The sequence below is a fragment of the Stenella coeruleoalba genome (genome assembly GCF_951394435.1).
Source record: "Stenella coeruleoalba genome assembly, chromosome: 15".
Taxonomy (NCBI): domain Eukaryota; kingdom Metazoa; phylum Chordata; class Mammalia; order Artiodactyla; family Delphinidae; genus Stenella; species Stenella coeruleoalba.
Window position 1 is genome coordinate 63698207 of NC_137161.1, and position 22105 is coordinate 63720311.

Genomic DNA, 22105 nt, shown 5'->3' on the forward strand with positions numbered 1-22105 from the left:
CTCGGTCTGCTCTGAGGGGAACTGGCCCAGTGATTTGTGGAGGAGAACAAGACCCGCTATTGCTATATCCGTGTCTATGTCCAGTGCAAACACAAGGTACATACATCCATTGGGCAAGATAAGACTCCTTAATACCGGACTTATTTTTCTTCAGAAGCCATCAGAGACAAATCACCCGGCTACCAAAGGACACAGAAGTCTGGATTTCTCCAGACGCAGCAGTCAGCAAAATTCAGCTATCATGTATTCATTCATTTGTTCAACAAACATTTATTAGACACCTATCCTCTTCAGAGATTTTTAAAAATGCAGCCAATGAACTTATAGAGCTCAAGTCCAGGTAGAGGAAAGAGTTTCAGGAATAGACAAATCATAGGCCATTTAGTCCAGAAAATTTGCATAAGTGCTGGGAGGAAGATTTGCCCAGACTAAAATGGGAGGGTATGGAAGTATGTGGGGGGAAACTTCCCCAGACTGGGAAGGACAGAAAAGGGTTTCCAAAAAGGAACAGTTAGTCCAGGGAGTCCAAAGGCAGAGAAAGGGAGAGGTATCCAGGGCAAGCATATAAGGGCACAAGAGAACACAGTATATAAGAGAAGTGAAAGTGTAGAAGGGATAGATAGGAGTGTCTGGGGTGTGTGTGTGCGTGTGTGTGTGTGTGTGTGTTTGTGTGTGTGTGTGTGTGTGTATTGAGATAGGAATGATACCAGAACAGAGGGCAGAAGATTAGGAGGACCAGTTAGGCAGGAGAAAGAAAATGAAAGGCCCTTTCAGCTTTACTTAGTGTTTGTCCTTTATGCTTAAAGCAAGGAGATGCCATTGGGAAACTTAAACAGAAGAGTGTCCAGAATTGTGTTCCTAGAGATGAAAAAGCTACAAGCCTTTTTGCCTAATTATGGCCCCAGTTGCCATCAGAATGAAGGTCAATTCCTGAGCATGCATTTCAAAGTCCTTTGCAACGTGACCTTTCTCTGCCTTTCCAGTTTCTCTTCTTTGCATCCTTTCCCTCCCGCCCTAGACCATTTACTCCTTCCCTCAACATGTCATTGATTTTGTATTAGTTATCTATTGCTGTGTAACAAAGAGTCCAAAGTTTAGCAAAGCTTAAAATACAAACATTTATTACCTCAGTGAGTTTCCAAGGGTCAGGAATCCAGGGCGGACTTAGTTGGCTGGCTGTTCCTCAGGGTCTTTCATGAGATTGTCATTAAGATGTCAGCTGAGGCTTCAGTTATCTGAAGGCTTGACTGGAGCTAAAGGATCTACTTCCAAAATGGTTCACTCCATAGCAATTGACTAGACCCTCAGCTCCTCACTGGCCCCCATCCTCACTGTGGAGACTTCTTCATAGGGCTGCTTACATGTTCTCATGACATAGCAGGTAACTTCCCCTAGAACAAGCAATTTCAGAGAGAGAACAAAGAGGAGGCCAGAGTGCCTTCTATGACCTAATCTTACGTGTCCCTATTATGTCCACTGTATTTCCATTTCCGAGAAGTAAGTCACCAAGTTCTCCCCATTTTCAGGAGGGTAGGAATTAGGCTCCAACTCTTTAAGGAAGAGTATGAAAGATTTGGGGGACATAATTTAAGACCACACCTACTTTAATATTAATGTGCCTTTCTTAAAGTTCTCAATTAGGAGACATTTGCCAGGCGACATCCGTCAGTGTCTGGAGAAATTTTTGGTTGTCACAAGTGGAGGGGAATGTGCTACTGGCATCCAATGACTAGAGGCCGTGGATTTTTTTAAACGTACTGCAAGACCCAGGGCAGCACCCCCGCAACAAAACATTCTCTAGCCCCAAGTACCAGTAGTGCTGAGGCTGAGAACCCCTGGTCTCAGCTGTTAGTAGCTGTGTGACTGGGCAAATGAATTACTCACTCTAAGCCTTGGTTTCCTCAGCTGTAAAATGGGGACACAACATAATCCATCTGGTGGAAAAATGAGATAAAACATGTAAAGCAATTACACAGTGAGTCAAAGGAGTACTTTCTCTGTGCTAGGCCCCATGCTAGATCCAGGGAACTTGGCGATAAACTAGCCAGGCGTTGTCCCTGATCCTAGCATTTTGTGTTTGGAGCCATAATCATAATATGAGTCTGAGTTTAGTATAATTTATCATGCCGAGGTCATTTTTCCGTTTTTATGAGAAAATCTTGGAGACAGGAGCAGTCCTCTTTCCAGGTCCAGCCCACTTTGATGCCTAGCCACATGCTTTTCACAGAAAAGATACCCAATCAATACTTGTTGAATTGAATTCCACCCACTTGCTTCTTGAAACGACTACTCTTCCTATGATTTTAAGGTGATGAAGATTTTTAAATGTACAATCTATTTAATAACAGCTTTCAATTTTGTTAGAAAGGTTTGGGGAAAAAAACATTCTGTTAACTATTCTTCAGTTGTAAGACACATCCTGATTTGAGAAATGTTAAAATTTGAAAAACAAAACAAAAAAGCATCACAAAATTGAGGAAATACGGTAACGTTTGTATCTTGCTCTACTAGTTCTGAGTAAAAGAAGGCTGTGTTAGTTCCTCTATGATTCTTTCTACGGGCATGGTTTTAGTGGCAGCAGATTAGTTTTCTATTGCTGCTGTAACAAATTACCTCCGGCTACGTGACTTAACACAAATATATTACCTTACAGTTCTGTAGGTCAGAAGTCTCTGAAAATCTTCACTAGGCTAAAATCAAGGGGTCTACAGGGCTGCATTCCATCTGGAGGCTTTCAGGGAGAGTCTATTTCCTGGCCTTTTCTGGCTTCTAGAGGCTGCCAGCATTCCATGGCTCATGGCCCTCTTCCTCCATCTTCAAAGCCAGCAATGGAAGATCAAGTTCTTCTCACATCACATCCCTCTGTCTTTCTTCCATTATCACATCTTCCTCTGGCTCTCCTCCCCTGCCTCCCTTCTACTTTTAAGGACCTTGTGATTATATTGGGCCCACCTGGAGAATCCAGGCTAATCTCTTTGTCAGAAGGTCATAGGGTCAACTGATAAACAACCTAATTCCTCGGCAACCCTGATTCCCTTTTGCCATGTCTCCTAACATAATTACAGGTCCAAGGGATTATTAAAACAAGGACGTCTTTGGGAGAAGTGTTACTCTGCCAACCACAGTCATTGATACCGAAGGAACCACAGAATCCCTCTAGACTTGTAAAGGTAATCCAAACCAAAGGTAATCCAAATCCACATCTCATAGCATAGGGAAGGTTGAACATGAGTTACATTATCCATTTGGATGGATGAATTCCAGCCTCTGCTTTCAAGTGGCAGGATCCAGAGAAATATTGCATTTCCGTGCTCCTTGCCACTGGGTGAAGTGAGACTCAATCCTTTTCTACGTAAGCAAATGGAACCTATAAACCTCACTTTGGCTACTCCACTGTTCCAACATCACATTGCTCAGTGTCGTGAAATGTGACTCTTCAAAAATCTATTATGTGACAAGCCGGGTGGTTTATGACACAAATATTGTATTTTGCACACTTCATTTGCAGTTAAATTATTGAACATCTGACAACACAGGCCATGTTCTGTTTCTTAGTGCAAATCCATTAAAAGGTACTTTTTTGGTTGTTGCTGTTAAACTAGGGCTTTAATATTTCCAGACATGAAGAGTGAATTTATTTTACAATGATTAAAAATCATTTTGTAATTAGATTTGAATGAATAGGGAGTTATTGGAAAAGCTAAGCCTAACATTCAGCTTCTAAGGGAACAATTCCAATGCTCATGTTTTGATGATATTTACTGTTGTATCACTTGGCTATTTTATAAAAGAGGAAATTAAGGCCAAAGGGGAAATGACCAATGAGAGTTGAGACCAGGGAAGTAAATCTCCAGGAAGATTTTAATTTTGATTCACATCCTGAGATAGGTCAATCTGTGACTTTTAAAACCTTGCACTGCTCCATCCTCTCCATGATTAGGTAATTTATTGCCTACAACTGGGTCATAACATCAAAGTCTGTTACTGCTAGGCAGTTAAAGAGAATGAGAGAAATGATACTGGTGCATTAGGGAGTAGTGGGGACTGTGGAAAATTGGAAAGTATATGTCCTGATAAATGAGTAGCTGCTACCCAGCTCTTATTGATTTTTCCAGAAAGGTATGGGACACCAATCAGTCTTGCCAAATTTTCCAACTTTTCACAAGAAAATAAAATTCTGGGTTTTTATGTAAAATCTGATTTTAAAATATAGACTATTAATACAGAAACATTTAAAAAAACTATTCAGGTCAAACAAAACATGTGTACCATTCCAATATAGCCCAGAGGCCATTTTTTCTAGAATTTTGGGTTCTAATGTTCCAGACAGACTATATGCAGTAGCTCATCCAAGGCTACAAACCCTGAAGTAAGCCATGTAAGGGCAGTACAATGAGGTATTATACAGCCTATAAACAGAATTGCTTGTTTCAACCTAACCTAGCTACTAACTGTTAATGACCTTGGGCAAGTTACTTAATATCTCTGTCTCCGTTTTAGTTTCTTGTTCATATAAAATGGAAATAATATCTATCTCATAAGGTTATTATGAAGATTTAGAATCAATGTCTGTTTAATTCCAGTAGTGACTGGTTGTAGAAAGTGCTTGTGTTTTGTTGCTGTTGTTACTGGTAAGGACACTAAGCAACTCATGCTCAAGGTCACATAATAAGTGTGATTCTGTGTATTGCCTTTTATGTGTTGCTACTGGTGAAAGTGTCAACAACTGTCTCATAATTGGTTTAAAAGTGGGAAAAAATAAGTCCATAATTTGGAGGCTAAGATTCCCAAAGCCTGTTTCATTAACACTTGATAAATATACCACATGAATACAAATAAATGCCCTGAGCCTCTGACTCAATCTGACTGCCTTGTTTTCTCGTTGCTAGAGTTTGCACAAGACTGAAAACAAAATCACATCACTTGTAATCCTTCAATGACTCCCTATGACCTTGGGATAAATCTTGATTATTTAGCATGGCTTTGGGGACCCTCCATGATCTGGTCTCTCCTTACAGTGTTTGTTCCAGCCCTACCGAACTCTCTCTGTGTCCAGAATGCATCACATCCTTTTTTGCCTCTGGAAATTATACTTGTTATTCTCTCTGCCTGAAACACTTTTTGCATCCTTTTTTTAATTTTATTTTATTGACTGATTGTTTGTTTATTGGATCTCAGGAGCACAGAGCTGAATTAATCATATTCCCTAGCCCATGCTTGGTCATTGGATGGCCCTTGTCTTATTGTATTATTCATTTATTCATTTATTTTTTCCCCTATACACCTAGTCCCCAGTATCATTTGCCTCTCTCATCTGTTTGATAGAAGTTCGTAAATACTGTAAAATATGCAGTTATTTTGATTGTGAATGTGTTTTTAATTAGCATAAAGAGCATTGTGTTATAATCCACATCCTGAGGTTTTCTTCACTCAACACTGTTTTAAGATTTATCTGTATTGCTTTCTATATATTTAGCTTGTGAATTCCTCATGCTCTATGATTTTCTGTAATGTGCATTTATCACATTTTATTTACACAATCCCCTAATGATGGACACCTGGGTTCCCTTCAATTTCTTTTTTTATTATTATTTATTTATTTTTATTTATTTTTTTATTCTTGGCTGCACTGGGTCTTCATTGCTGCGCTCGTGCTTTCTCTAGTTGTGGCGAGCAGGGGCTACTCTTCGTTGCGGTGCGCGGGCTTCTCATAGCGGTGGCTTCTCTTGTGGCGGAGCATGGGCTGTAGGCACACGGGCTCAGTAGTTGTGGCTCATGGGCTCTAGAGCACAGGCTCAGTCGTTGTGGCGCACGGGCTTAGTTGTTCCACGGCATGTGGGATCTTCCCGGACCAGGGCTTGAACCCTTGTTCCCTGCATTGGCAGGCGGATCCTTAACCACTGCGCCACCAGGGAAGCCCCCTTCAATTTCTTGATATTATAAACAAACTTGATGCTACAAACCCATCCCTTTATGAATCTATGTGAGAACTCTCCCAGGACGTACGCATAGGAGAGAGATTAATAGGTGATAGGGCACACACAAGCCTAAGTTCACCAAGTCCCACCAGATAGCTTTTCTGAATGGTTTTGCCAGTTTACCCTCCCTCCAGGAAGGAAGGAGAGTTCCTGGCTCCATGCTTCTTGGCATTTGCCACCTGTCTTAATGTTCTGCCATTCTGATGGATAGGCAGCATCTCATTGTTTTACTTTGTATTTCTCTAGTTATGAAAGAGTCTGAGCACTGCTTCCTATATCAGAGCTATTCAGTTTTCTCAGTGTCTGAATCATATGTTCTTGGGCTTTTTAAAAAAATCTTTCCATCGGGTTTCCTTTTTGATTCTGGACGTTGTCAGTATCTCTCAGGGTCCATCATGCTCACCTCCCTCTTCTTGGGCTACCTGACTCCAGCTCTCCAGGATTCTTTAGGATCAGACTAGACATCCCTTCCTCCACAAGGCATTGCCAAGCTCCCTGGATTCTGTGTTATCCATCTCATGTGCACTCCTCCAGCCCCCTCTACTTCTCCTGTCTTCACGCTTATCAATCTATTATAATCACCTGTTGGAGTCCCAATTTCCCCACCATGATGTTGAGCTCCCTAAGGCTATACATCACATCTTGTTCATTGTGGCATCTTCAGCTCCCGTTTCAAGGGCTTAGAATGAAGGACCAAGACAAATATGTATTGAATCAGTGAGAAGTAAACTCATTTGTGAAATACCTCCTATGCATTAAACCCTGATCTATGAGCATCGTAGGCATTGATCCATGAAACCATCCCAACAACCCTGAAGAGGAGGATTTGTTATCCCCATTTTACAGATCTGGAAACAGGGGTGAGACATGGTATGTATAGCAGGGAAGATGGATAGCCACAAGCATTTGTTATTTTCCACACTCATTATGTATATACAACTCCATAGCTCGAGCTGTCAAATTAGGGTTTCAAAAGTTCTTGGCCAAAGCATAATCATTTATTTTCCCTCAAATATTTCTTTTTTGCTCAATATGTCTGCAAGAATCTGATGGGGTCTGCCCCTGCCCCTCTCTCCAGCCTCATATCACCACCAATTCTTTCTCTCCAGGTTCAAGGAAGACCTGATCCTCTTGCAGTCCCTCAAATGCTCTTCTTTCCCTTCAGAGCAGCACTTCTCAGCCTTCAATGCAAATATAAATCACCCGAGGATCTTGTTAAAAAGTTTGGATTCTTATTTACTACATGGAGGAAGGGGCTTGAGATTTTGCATTTCTAACAAATTCCCAGGTGATGCCGCTGGTCTGAAGACCACATTTGGAGTAGCCAGAATTTAGAGCACTGTTTACTCAGCTCTCCCCTCATCTCCCAGATATTCATGCTTCAGAGCTCAGGGTAACTATTATTGCCTCAAGTAATCCATCACTAACCAGACTAGACCAGGAAACATCCTCATTGCTCTCTGTCCTTATTTTTTGAAGCTCTTCACACCATCGTACTAATGAGCCATGAGACAAGTCATTTACTGCCTATCTCCCTATCTCACATAAAAGCTCCGTAAAAGAGGGAGCATCAGTCTGGTTCCCCATCATAGTCCTTACACCTGACCATGACTTGCCCATAGTAGGATCTCAATAAATATGTGTTAAATGAAAGAAGGGCTGAATGGAGATGAGTGTCCTAACATTTGATTCAGAGACCCCACGACAGTGGGTTTTTAACCTCTTTGGGGTTGCAGATCACTTTGAGAATTTGAGGAAATATACCTCCAGGAAAAATCTCTCCCAGAAAACTGGGGCATTTAAATAAAGTTTTGCCTAACATCGTACTGCACTTCAGGAGGTGAAGAATCGCTGCCCTATGTAAATGTAATCATGGTGCATCTCTTCCGAGGAGCACCAGGCACCCTCCAGATCTTCCCTCCTTTCCTCTCATTTCAGTCTCATGCTGGAGGGCATGGTGGAAACTCCTGGTGTCCTTACAGTGTCTTCATTCCAAACTCACTCCCCTGCACAGGCAGTGGCAAAGCGCAGGTAAACATGGCCAGAACAAGGCAGGGATGTGTGTGCACTGCTGGGGGGAGGACTACGCTTTGCCAAATCAACAAACGAATCAGTCAGCCCTGAATTAACTGAGACATGTCATGAGCTAGAAATCGCTTCACCCGGAAGTGGGCTAATTTTTAATCTGGGGGTTCCAGCAAATGAACCTGATCTTAAAACATCTCAGAGGCCTACCTCTCTCACCATCATTTCTGTGCCTCTCTGTCTGCTGGAACAGAAATGCCTTGTTTAGAGGACTAGTGTGGACTTCAGGGACAGATGCATCTGCTTTCACATCCTGCCCGCCAAAGTGTATTGCTTTTGAGACCTGTGGGCAAGAGAATTAACCTCGCTCTACCTCAGCTTCCACATCTGTGAAATGGGTCCCTTCAGGGTATCCTCTGAAGTCCTGACGCATATTTTCCAGGGCTGAAACAATGTCTGCAGATGATATGGCTCTTGCTTTTAGGCACTCTGTCCCACTGCTCCCACCTCCCCAGTAAAAGAGCCAGCATAGAGGGGCTTGCTTTGCCCTCTCAGGCCGATTATCTAATCTTCCTGCTCACTTCTCTCCTCCCAGGCCTCTGGGAATACAGCCCATTAAAATCTGTTATTGACACTGCTATTTATTTGGAGCCAGGGATAGTTTATCCTTTTCCAACTTGTACAAACCTGGGCTTGGCTTCCATCCACAGCCAGACCTAGAAATGATAATGTAGGTAATATTTAAGGTGTTTTGTTTTTTTTTTTAAGTTCTTTAATATTCTCTCAGAGGCTCAATTATTTACCATGTTAGCTTCAGGTAGAGAGTAATTTGAATATCACAGTCAGGAGAAACTGGTGGAGGAAAAGGTAGCAGTCTGCAAATCACACAAGTCAGCCCTGGCTTTGGTGTATACCACCAAGTTGCAGAGATGGAGGCTTGCATTATTTCATGTTATAGTTTATTGATTTGTTTTTAAATTACATTAAAATATACATTTCTGTCTTTAGGGGTGATATTCAGAATACGCAACTGTGATAGACAAAGGATCAAAGCCTGAGGCTGGAGCAGGGATCTGGGCAGTCAAAGCATTAACCCTTTCCCTGCTGGATCATGGGGAAGACTACAGGAGGAGAGAGACCCTACGAAAGGGCCCTGGAGGGTCAGGATAGTGGGGACATTCTTACCTGACTGGTACAAAAATATTTCAGTATTTTCACAACTGCTATAACCCAAAGGTTGCCTAACCGCTGAATATCAGCTGTCTTAGTTGTAACATTTCAGTAGTAAGAATATAATGATGAAGTGATTAATCTCCCCTTTTAAATCCCATTTGTCCTTAGTCTGGTACATTGCCCCTCATTCAAACACTAGGAACATCTACATCTACGGGTAGGGTTTTTTTCCTTTTTGTTTAACTTCATCACAAAAAATGGAATCTATGTTATGAATAATAATAGCTAGCGATTGTTAAAGCTTCCTGATACCAGGCACAGTTCTAGCAATTTACATGATTAACTCTTCCAACCTCCCTAATAGTTTTCTCAGCTGACAGAGGAAAGGAGGCATAATGTGGTTAGTTACCTTACAAGCTCATAAGTGCTGAAGGAGAGAACAAAATCCAGGTAGCCTGGCTCCAAACCTCCACCCTCAGTATCATGAACTAAGCTAAAAAATCTATTACTCTGCACTTTTTGTTCTAGATCTGACTCATTCTTTAATGACGACTATCATATTATCTTGTAGGGTTTACCATATTTTATTAACTCTTCTTCCTTTTGATAGACATTCAGAATGGTTCTCAGCCTCTCTCTCTCACTCTCTTGCCTGCCTCTCTTTTGCATTTTTCTTTTCTTTTCCTTGAAGGAGAACACTACAAACAACGCTACAGTGTGCCCATGTGCCCTTCTACAAACGAGCCTTTGTACAGCTTTTATTTCTGGAATATGTGCTTCCAAAAAAGAATTGTTGGCCCTAATGGTAAAAGTATTTTGAATTTTAATAAATGTTGCTAGAATTACATTGCTAAAAGGCCTCTGCAGTTTCAACCAGTTGTACATGTGATTGTGTGATTGCCATTCCTCCACATCCTTACCAGCACTGGAGGTTATCAGTCCATCAATTATGCCACAAATGGGAGAAGGATGGTGCCAAATGGTTGCCTTAATTTACCTTTTTCTGATTATCAGTGGGATTGAGCCAACGTTTATAGGTTTAATGGCCTCCTCCTCACAACTTGCTTGTTGCTGTTCATGTGTTTTGCCCAACTTTAAATTGGGTTGTTTATCTTCTTTCTTATTGGAGCCCTTTAGCTGTTAGGAACATTAACCTTTTGTCAGTCACATGTATTGCAAACGTTCAATCCGCATCTGTCGCTGCCTTTTGTCCTTATATGGTCTTTGAAGAGGTTTAAGAAATTTTTTTGTAATCGGTTTTTCAATCATCTATTTCACAGCTTCTGGACTTTCCCTCTCGCATAAGAAGGTCTCTCCCATCCCAAGTTTACTCATATGGTCTCTTATTTCCTTTCCTATTTCTTTTATACATTTACATATTCAATCTATTCAAAATTGATTTCTATATCTAATTTGATGTGTGAAGCTGTGTTTTCCTCCAGACGGAGAGCCAAATATACAGTTCCGTTGATTAAATTAACCATACCTTCCCCATCAGTTGAGATGCCACAGCCAGCACTGAGGACAGAATCACAGGCCTGGGTGGAATCTCAGAAAGACAGAGTCAAACCATGACTCCTAATTCCTCACTCCTCTGATTGTCCACATGTGTGCCAAGTCGTGGCCGCAGGTCTCCTTGGGAAAATGCCTCTACAACCATCTGTTTCTCTTTAAAAAGCAGGCAGTGTCTAGAGTGAGAACGAAGGAAAAGGAGGGCGTTGAGTCTAGACAAAAGGACTCTCTACCCGCCCACCCCCACCTCCCAAGTACACAGGATTTGGTCCAGGTCAGGAAGCCTGGGCCATCAAACCCATCACTATTAAGAGCATCTGTTGGGCAGCACCCAGCAGGCCTGGAAGACTTGTAGTTGCCGAAGAAAGAGCCCGGAGACAGCAACAGAGACGTCAGTGGTTTACTGGCAAGGGATCTTGCACGTCCGAAACAAAGGTCCTAGAGGGACACCCCACCATGTACGACAAACAGCAGGCAGTACACAGCAGCAATCTCCCCCTTCGGAGGAGAAGGAGGCTACTGTTTACAGGGGGAATTGACATCTGATTGGTTCAACAGTTATCAGGAGAACCAGAGGCTGGGGCAGGGGGCAAGCACGTAGGCAGTTACTTATGAAGCCCTGTAATTAAGAGGATTAGATAGTCCTGTGAGTGAAGCGGGGCCTGGTTGAGCAGGGGATGTACAGAGAGCAAGAGAACAGCCATCTTGAGTGGCCTGACCACACAGCATTGGTGAAACCAAATCATGTCTTGGATGATTTGGTGGGAAGGGCACCGGCATCCTGAAAGCTTGAATTATGCAGTCAGTTCCTGCCTGCTGTTTGAAATATGCACTGACTTCTAAAAACTTGTGCACACATGAGCTGGCAGTGTCTTCCTGCTTTACCTGGGACCAATATAAGCAAAGTCATGGGTGACTTACTTCCAGTCAGGTCTCAGCATGCAGCAACCTGGATGAAAGTTTAACCAAAGGCTAGAAGTGCTCGGCATTTGCCAACCAAACTGGAAAGCTGGTTTGGCCACTTTTTCTTTCCTTTTCCTTTTTGTTCTTTTCTCTCCTTACCCCGCCCCCCCCCTTTCCTTTTCCTTTTCCCCTCCTTGTCCACTTCCTTCTTTCTCTCCTTCCTTCTTCCCTCTATCCTTCCCTCTACACCTCTCCCCTTTTCTGGGAAGATGAGATCCCGATGACCCCACTGAGGGCTCATCTCCAAGACAGAACAGAGCAGCCTGCCCTGCATTTGATCAACAATTGAAGTGGCTGCAAATACTCTGACTTCTCATTTCAATGTGTATCGATCTCCCAAATGGAAAACAGGCATCTACAATAAATTATATAGAGTTAATCAGGAAGGAGCCAGTGCATGAGAGGAATCTGGGGCTGGTGCCACAGATTTTGCTGATATAGAAAAGTTGCAGGGATGAAATATGGCTGCTTTGGAGAGAAGAAAATAAACAAAATCCAGTCCCCAAGAAGTCAGAATTATTGGGAAGTGAACCAGGGTCTCCCTGAACAGACTTATTCTGTGGCTGGCAATTCTGGAGGTGAGAGTACATGGATCATTAAGGACAACCTCCTTCTTGAGAAGAAGCTGCAGAAATCCTATATGGGGAAGGAAAGATCCACTTATAATAGGTATATGGGTTTTTTTCAGATTAAGCCATTTCGAGCCAAACAACGCATGACTCTAGGAAGAAGAAACCCAGCAGGGAGCCTAGTAATATTAGTCTTTTCAGTTTGTGCCTTAAATCAAGTACCTGTAGCTTCTGTCTAATTTTTCCTGATTTTGACTTTAGGAATCATCTCAAGAGAAATAGACCTGCAGTGCAGGTTTAGCCAATCAGCTTTCATCCCAGTCCCCCAGGGACTGGTTCAGAGATGGATCCAGTATTATCAACATCAATGTTTTGTTTTGCCACAATTGTTTTGGTTTGTTGGCTTAAGTGATTTCGTTGCCTACATTTAAACAATGGGTCTATTTTATGTAATATCATGGATTGACGGCTTCTACACCCAGCCCACATCGTTCACTAGCCCAATTCCTACTTGCCTTTGAGTTTCTAAGATAGTACTTAATATCATTTCATTTCGTATCAAGTGTCAAGACTGATAGAGACCTCAGACATCACTTGTCCTCAATTCTCTCCTTACAGATGGAGAAACTGGGTCCTGAGAAGGGAAGTAAGTTGTTTAAGGTCACACCACAAGTTGAGAGCATAAATGGGAAAAAGACCTAGGACATTTTTATATTAGCTCTCAGCAGCAGACAATAGTTCTTACATTTCCTGCCAGGGAAGGGCTACTTCCCCAAGGATGCCTCCAAAGGTAATATTCTATGATGTAATCTTTTAGGTGTTAATGGTGGAATTTCAGATCCAATATGTGGTGAATATTGTTAGGCAACGGGACCAAGTGCTGTCTCTCAAATTGCTTTTCACAGGTGGGTGCCAACTCCTCTTATAACCAGGGTTGAAGGCTGGCTATATAAGACTGTTCTTTTCCTGATCATTAAAAAAAATATGACAATATCCCTCAGTCTTTCTGAAGTGGGTGTGATTTACAAGCTTACAGATGGAAAAAATATCCATATTTTTTCATTTGTTCATTCAACTGTTTGTCTAGCCATCCTACATTTACTGAGCATTAACTATAGGCCATGTACTATGCTAACTTCCAGAGATACAAAGATTGGCCCATGAAGCTCTCAGTTGAGCTATAAGCTGTAATGCAGACACAAAGAAAAGATGGCTTCACTGAGGAGGTACCCTGTTACTAACCTTTCCAAGACAAGGAAGAGTTTTGGGTAGGAGTCAAGGATTAACATCTGTGATCTGTGCTTACAGCCCAGACCCACTCTGGTTGCCCCACCTCGACCCAATCTTAAAAATTAAATTAAACAGAAGTAGTTTCCCATATCTAAAAATTGGAAGATTTCAAATAAAATTCAGATTCCCAACTTCTCTTGAAAAATCATGGATCTGAAAACACTGGGCCCACATCCCCACATGCCACAATTACGTGTTGCTGAGTGGTAGCTGTGCCTTTTAGAAAGGGTGAGCATTCTCCAGTATGTCACATTCCCCCCCAGTCCCTATCAGATTATTCATGGTTCCCATCATAAACTTATGTAACTTGCCTATCCTCTCTAGGGATTTGAATCGGTAGTCCCTGACCTAGCATCTCAAGGAATGCATGAAGATCACTGAGCAGAGGTAGAGAGTAATGTGTAGGCAGAGGCTTAGAGGTGGGAAACATAGAATATATTCAAGGGATGGCACGTCATTTTGCGTGGCAGGCAGATGATACAGTGGGACAGAGGGTAGGCAGAAATGAAGCTGGAGAAGTAGGTGAGGGCCGAATTGCCCACGGAAGGTCCTGTGGGTCATGCAAAGGGCTTTGTCCTGAATCCTGTACTCTATAGGGAGCCTTTGGATTCTCGGCAGGGGAGTGTTATGATGATATTTGTGTCTTTGAAAGACCATCGTGCAACCACAGAGAGTATAAAACTGGCAGAGGTCGTGAAAGAGGCTGGGACATCATTTGAGCAGCAATTGTACAGACCAGGATAGAGATGAGGGATCCAGTAATCTTTAATTCCTGCCTGGTGTAGTCAGTAGGCAAATGATATCGAGAGATGAATGATGAAGTCTCAGGGGTCACTTGCCCCTTATATCAACCAAGGGTCACCATGACCACCCTCTAGGCTTCCTGTGGTCAAAGTTAGGCACATGGTCACAGGGCACAACTGAGTACTTTCTTGTCTGGAAAATACTTTTTGGCAAAGTACATAGGAATTTAGACTTTCTTAGTAGTAATTACATTACTATGCCCCAGGTGCCCGCAGGGTGTGCTCAGAGAATTAATGGGCCTACCCGTCTCATTTACTTCTTAGGGTCCCAGGGTCTCCTTCCATAAATGAGCATTACCAGTGCACTGAATGGGACCCTGGAGGGCTAGAAGAGTGATTGCTTCTCTAAAGGTGAGCTGGAGGTAAACATCAGCCCCTTGAGGACGCCCATGGCCCACTGATGGGGAAATACTGCAGTGACCGAGGCAGAAGGCACTCCAGATGCGAAGAGCGTTATTCCAGGCAGATGAGGGAACCCAGCAATTATTTCCACTCAGAAGCCAGTAATGAATAGGAATGTAATTTATTCATTCATTAAACATAGGCAAACAAGGAACCAAAGAGGAAGCCGTCTGGGCATTCTTTTAATGAATCTGCCCCGTTTCTGAGTGAAGTGTGGGCTGTGTGGATGAAACGCTGAACTCTGGAAATATATTACCCACTCAAGAAGCCATCCTTCCAGTCTTAATTAAAGAAAATCAACAGCTCCCACTTACAATCGATGATGATGGAAATCAAACTGAGGAACTGAAATACAGACTTGCCAGGCAGGCTGGGCTGGGCTTGGCTGGGCTCCCAGAAGCCTGGGAACCTCATGAGTTGGTCTGAAACATTGTTTCTTGGGCATCCAGGAAGCCTGGAGCACCAAAGGTGGCCAAGACATTGCCGGGACTTGACGTCATTACAGGACACCAGATCCTTTTGGATGAAGCTTTGGGACTCATTCATTCATTCCCTCCGTTTTTCATTCATCCACTCAGGAAGCATTTTTGGAGCACCTACTATGTGCCAGGTTCTGCACCATAGATATAAAATGCTAAGCAAAAATAAACACTGTCTCAGTTCTACTACTCATATTTTAGTAGAAAAGATGTTTATTATGTAGAAATTAGGTAGATATATAATCACAAATTGACCAGAACTCAGAGGGAAAAACACAGTATTCTCTGCAAACATGTAACGAGGAGCTCTGAGCAAGCATGGGGAATCAAGGTAGATATCTGGGCGGGGGGGGGACTTGGGGCAGGAATTCTAAGGGGTCAGGAGGAAACTGGGTGAGGACCAGAGGGAGAGGGAGAAGGCAGAACAATCCAGGTAGTGCCAGCATGTGCCAGTGTTCAGAAATGGAAGAGAGCACTGTAGACAGAGAAAACACCCCTTGTGTATGATTTTGCCTCACTTTTATATACAAGTAATGGGATGCTCTTTAGATGATTAAATTAGGAAATACTTGTGGGCTGAAAACTGTCATGAGAACAGAAGGCTTGGTTTAAGCGTGTTGGTTTAGATGCGTCATAAACTAGAGAGAACCGTATTTTCACCCGAATAGCCTCTTAAAAGGAGGACTGAGCTTGCTTTGATGTAGTAGGAACATGACCTCTGGGTCTCCTGTCATGTCAGCACCTCCTGCCAGGTGAGTTGTCCCACCTTGGCTGAACCCAGAGTCCTAGAGACCTCTTAGGTCTTAGGAAGAGCTCCCATGCCCTCCTCTCCATGAGGCTGCCAACAGCATGGACTCCAGAGACTGATCATACTGCCCTGCTTTTCATGAGTTCTGTAACCTTGACCAACCCACTTAACCTCACTGTGCCTCAATTTTCTTGTCTAAAAATTGGGTGTGAAAATAGTGCCTACCTTAGAGTAGATGACTCTTGTGAGGAGGGGCTATATGGAAGGCATGGTACAGTGCCTGTTCTATAGGAGGAGCAGCAAAAATACCTATATGATTATTACTTAGGGAACTCTCCCCCCTCCCATTTCAGGCCAAGGGGCAAGAAAGAAGCTTATTGTTTAACACCAAAGCAGGTGGATGGATGTGTGTATGTGTGTTTCATGTTGTTATACACACCGAGAGGTAAACACTCCTGAGACAGAGGTGTAAAAGGTGTGTAGCTCGAGCAGTTGTCTTTGGCCACGTCTAAGGCAGGGTTCTTTGAGGGACTGCAAAGTCATTGGGGCTGGAGTCCACATGACTTGAAGTCTCTTAGCAGGATTCTGCTGATGGCTTCTGTGCAGCAGCTTGGGACTGTCTGCCATAAGAACATGTACTACTGAAAGATGGTGATGTTCCCGAGCTCTCCATATCTTCAACAGCCCCACCCACTTTTCAGGCTTAACTAGTCACGGTGTGCTGAGTTCTGCATTGAATATAGACTACTTCTCACCTCTATTTTATACCCAAGCTGTTCTTTCTGCTCTGACAGCCCCTTTTCTCCTGCTCCTCCTTTATCTACAGCCATCAGGAAAACCATTTATCTTCCAAGACTTGGCTTATGTGTCACACCCCGTAAAGTACTCCTGGACTCATCTTCCATCCCCACCTCCATAAAGTCAGCTATTTCCTTCTTTATTCCTAAATGAAATGTATATGTAACTGTCTTGGCATCTGTAATACTGTATTGTTTCACTAAATGTATGTCTATCTCCCCACATAGACTCTAGAAAAATCCCTACAAGGCAGAGCCCTCTTATGTGTCTCATGTGCCCAGGGTCTAGCACAATGTTTGACATGCAGTTGGTACTTCAAAAATATTGGTTGAATTAATAAACAAATGAAAGAACATGTAAAAACCTAGCTTATCGTCCCTTGAGTATAAAAGAAATTAAGTCACTATGATTGTTTGGGAATGAGTGCTTGTTTTCTTTTCAAAAGGTCTTTCATGGAATGCTACTCAGCAATTAAAAGGAATGATTCTGATATGTGCAACACCTTGGATGGCCCTCAAAAGAATTACACGTATAAAAAAACCTCAAAATGTTACATACTATATGATTCTATATATATAACATTCTTGAAATGGCAAATTATAGAGATGGAGACCAAATTAGTGGTTTCAGGGGAGAGAGTGTGAGAAAGGGAGGGAGGTAGCAGTAGATATAAAAGGTAGCAGGAGAGATCCTTGTGGTAGACTGTTCTGTGGCTTGACTGTGGTGGTGGTCATTGAGTCTACGTACATAGTAAAATTACATAAAACTAGACAACACACACACATGTAAAACTAATGAAATGCCAGTTTCCTGGTTGTGATATTGTACTATAGTCACCCAAGATGATACCATTGGGGGAAAATGAGAGAAGAATATATGGGATGGGATCTCTTTGCATTCTTTCTTGCAACTGCATGTGAATCTTCAGTTATCTCAAAATAAAAGAAACACACACATATGCACACACACACATACACAATGAGATCCCACTACACACCTGCCAAAATGACTAAAATTAAAAAGACTGACAACATCAAGTGTTGGCAAGGTTATGGAGCAATTGGAACTCACATACACTATTGCTGGAAGTACTGATTGATATAAACACTTTGAAAAAAATGTTTGGCAGTTTCTACTAAGGCTGAAATATCTACACCCAGCATTTCCATTTCCGGGGATATAATCCGACAGAAAAACATACATACTAGATGATTTGAAGTAGCTCATTTCATAATAGCTCTAAACTGAAAATTGTCCAATGCCCATTGACAGTAGAATGGATAAATCAGTTGTGGTATATTCCCATGTCTCAGTCAGTTTGGGCTGCTTTAACAAAATACCATAAACTGGGTGGCTTAGATAGCAAGCATTTATTTCTCACAATTCTAGAGGTTGAAAAGTCCAAGATCAAGGTTCAGGTAGGTTTGGTGTCTGGTGAGGGCCTTCTTCCTGGTTTGCAGATGGCCATCTTCTCCTTATATCTTCACATGGCCTTTCCTTGTTCAGGCTTGAGGTCTTTTTATAAGATATTAATCTCATCATGAAGGCCCCACCCTCATTACCTAATCCAACGCTAATTTCCAAAATCCCCACCTCCAAATACGATCACTCTGGGGATTAGGGTTTCAACATATAAAGTGGGGGTGAAAACCACATATTCATTTCATAGCACCCATATACCACACCCTATCACAATTAGAATGAGCAAGTCGTAACAGCATGCATCCATAGGAATGAATTTCAGAACCATAATGTTGAATGAAAGAAGATAGTCACAAAAGAAGACACACTATATGATCCCATTTATATAAGGTTCAAAATAAGCAAAATTAGTCTGTGCTGTGAGACATCAAGATGGTGATTATATTTGGAGGAAAACAATTGGAGAGGGACACGAAGGAGACTTCTGGGGTCACAGGACTGGTCTGTTTCTTGATCTGGGTTCTGGTTATGTGGATGAATTTAAGTTTGTAGAAATTCATCTAATTGTACACTTAGGATGCATACTAAGTGTATAATACTTCAATAAAAATTTTTATGATACTTCAATAAAAATTTTTATTATACTTCAATAGAAATTTTTAAAAGAAAAAAGTTTATTCATTTTGTTCTGTAGTCAACATTTATAAAGGGCTGACTCTGTTCTAGATACCCTACTAAGCTCTTTGGAGACCATATAGTTGAAAGGAACCCTGGTCTTGGGGCTCCCAGTCTATGGAGAAGCTACTTATTTTCTTCTTTCTTTCTCCCTGTCTTGCAAAGTAAGTAACCAATAAGATCAGGAGAAACTTTTCTGTTGGTGGTATTTGTGATTTTAATTAATTATCGAACTAAAAGAACTTGCATAACAGAGAGTTTTTCTTGTCTTTACAGCAGAGCAGAGAGATCTTTTTTATAAAGTACTTACTGAGCTCTAAATCTTGAGCCCCAGCATCCCTGAGATAATTCCTTTTAAGACCTCCTCAAACTAATTTTCAATAAAAAGAAGAAAAAAAATCGCCAAATGTAATTGCTGTAAAAGAAAAGAAACCTCCTTATTAGGAAATCTATAACTACCTTCAGGAATTCAAAAATAAAAATGTTCAAGTGAAGGAATCGTTGCTTTGATTTGCCTGGAAATATCTCAGCTAAAAAGAAACTCTACATCTGTGTTTGCAATCCTCCAGCTTGGGTGAACACACCTGCTAGCCCCACCCCAGGACAGATTATCCCCACCCATTCAAATGAAGGGCAGTTCATGGCTTTCACTGTGATTTGGTGAAAACAGTGTTTCTTGTCATTCCATCTATCATAATCCTGTAATTTGCAGAACACAGGAGGCATTAAATCATGGATAGTGTCACCTCCCGATGCCAAAGAAGGAAAAGAGAATTAATGAGATCAATAAAGCTACTCTCGCAGGAAAAATAGAAACACAGATGGGAAATGGTACCAGAGTTGGCAAGTCTGAGAGAGAGCTGGGGATCTGCTTATGGCCCTGTCTTAAAGCCAGGACTGTTACAGGGAACACGTGAGCTGGCGACCTCACCACCACACCTCCAGCAGAGCCCCACCCTTGGCAACATGCAGGGTTCTGGCCAGGATGAGAAATCAATCAGTATGGTCAGCAGGTATTGATGGAACACTGCCATATGCTTGGCACCAGGCAAGCATCATGGTGATGCAAAGAATTATGAAATATTGCCCATGTATCAAGGAGCTTATGTTCTACTATGAAAGTCAAATGCCCTCACCTCTTCCATACCATCGCTTAAGTAAACATGTTGTATGGAGGTAGACATCTGATCAATATTTACAATAAAAATTGTGTCAAAGTTTATCCACGCTTCTCGAAGAATTGAACACAGAGGGTAAGGAGATGGAAGCTCCAATCAAGGAAATAAACATATAATCTAATACATCCATTAAGTCCTCAAAGCAACCCCTAGAAAGATAGATGTAATTACACCCTGTGTGCGGCTGGAAAAAATGAGGCTCCAGGGATAATATGAACTTTGCCCAAGGTCCCAGAGCAAGTGGTGAAGCCAAATCAGATTGTAATTAGTTCAAAGTCCATGCTTTCTCACCCCAACCTTGTTTCCTGTAGAGAGAGGCAAGTGGCACCTGGATGGACATTTTAAGTTGTGTCATCATGCATTCACATTAATATTTATAAGAAAAAATATACATAGTTAGTATAGCAAAGCCCTGATTTTGGCCACTTTGCTTCAGATGAGCCTAAAGTATTTAAATACTTTAAATAGTGCTTCAGATGAGGCTACAGTATTTAAATACTTTAAAACAAATAATGCAATTTCTTAGAGCCATATGAATAGATCATCGTGCAGGTGATAAACGTTTGTAGCAAAAAGCATGGACGATTAAAGTTTGGACAGTTTTCACTACAGAAAGCAATTATCCCTGTGATAGGGAGACTTAAGAATGTTTTATGGGGTCCCAGACAAGGACTGAGGAATCTGGAGGTTACTAGGACTCATAATTCCTGCCTGAGGCAAAGGAGGTTAGTCTACAGGTGGTGGAATCAGAGAAAAACCTAGAGTAGAGGGGACACCATGTCCAGAGGGTCTGGGGTCAACATCAAAAATCTGAATATCAATCAGTATCAATTAGCATCAATATAGGAAAAACAGAAGCTCAAGCTTTTCACTACCAAGTCGAGGAGACAGGAAATACACATAATTTTTGAGAACTCTAAGCAAGGGACATCAGGAACCCTATTACCTGGGACAGCCTGGTGCCTACTGCTCACCTTGGTGGGCCTGGCAGCTGATTTAAAGGGCAAAGGTGGGGGACACGGGACCAGACAGCAGCAGGCTTAGGAGGGCAAATTCTAATTTTCTCCTAGTTTCTCAATGCCCTCAGGAATGAGCACACCTGAGACACACGTCCTCATCACCACCTCTGAGATTAGCTTCTTGTTGGCACTTCCGTCTTCTCTTCCTACTAATCTTCTTTTTGATATTTTAATTTATTGCAGTTCATTGGGCCCTCTTTCCCTTTAAGGCACTGAAATTAATGGACCGGTCTAATTTCCTTTGAGACAACGTTTTTAATTGCCATAATTCTCACTTATATCTTTTAGGCATCCCTGTTGGCGGTGATTCATTTGCATTCGCCTTCTCCAACTCTTCAATTATAAATACTCTGTCGATACAGGGAGACAGTTTTCCTTCCATCCAAGCATTCTTCATGGTGTGTGCGAGCTTCAGGGCCTCTGTCTACCTTTTAACGTCTATTTTATAATTGAAAATCCTCTCAGTCTTGAAGTACATTGGAATTTTTATGAACTTCTGCGAAGAGGTTATTGGGATTTTTTTTTCTTTTTGTTTGTTTGCTTTGGAAAGTCAGTACTGTGTTGTTGTTTTGTTTTTCTTTTTAACATCTATACTGGAGTATAATTGCTTTACAATGGTGTGTTAGTTTCTGCTTTATAACAAAGTGAATCAGTTATACATATACATATATCCCATATCTCTTCCCTCTTGCGTCTCCCTCCCTATCCCGCCCCTCTAGGTGGTCACAAAGCACCAAGCTGATCTCCCTGTGCTATGCGGCTGCTTCCCACTAGCTATCTATTTTACATTTGATAGTGTATATATGTCCATGCCACTCTCTCACTTTGTCCCAGCTTACCCTTCCCCCTCCCCGTATCCTCAAGTCCATTCTTTAGTACGTCTGCATCTTTATTCCCGTCTTGCCCCTAGGTTCTTCAGAACTTTTTTTTTTTAATTCCATATATGTGTGTTAGCATACGGTATTTGTTCTTCTCTTTCTGATTTACTTCACTCTGTATGACAGACTCTAGGTCCATCCACCTCACTACAAATAACTCAATTTTGTTTCTTTTTATGGCTAATATTCCATT

General features: G+C 41.9%; 1 protein-coding gene across 4 annotated transcripts in view; it reads left to right on the forward strand.

Moving 5' to 3' along the window:
* Positions 1-22105, forward strand: part of XYLT1 (xylosyltransferase 1) — a 492695-nt gene that overhangs the window by 44374 nt on the left and 426216 nt on the right. Inside the window, exon 1 of one of the 4 annotated variants that reach the window (XM_079945330.1) lies at positions 21029-21540. The exons of the other annotated variants lie outside the window; for them this stretch is intronic. The gene's annotated coding sequence lies outside the window, so the exon portion shown is untranslated. Of the gene's footprint in view, positions 1-21028; positions 21541-22105 lie in introns of those variants that run through there. 4 annotated transcript variants of the gene reach the window in all.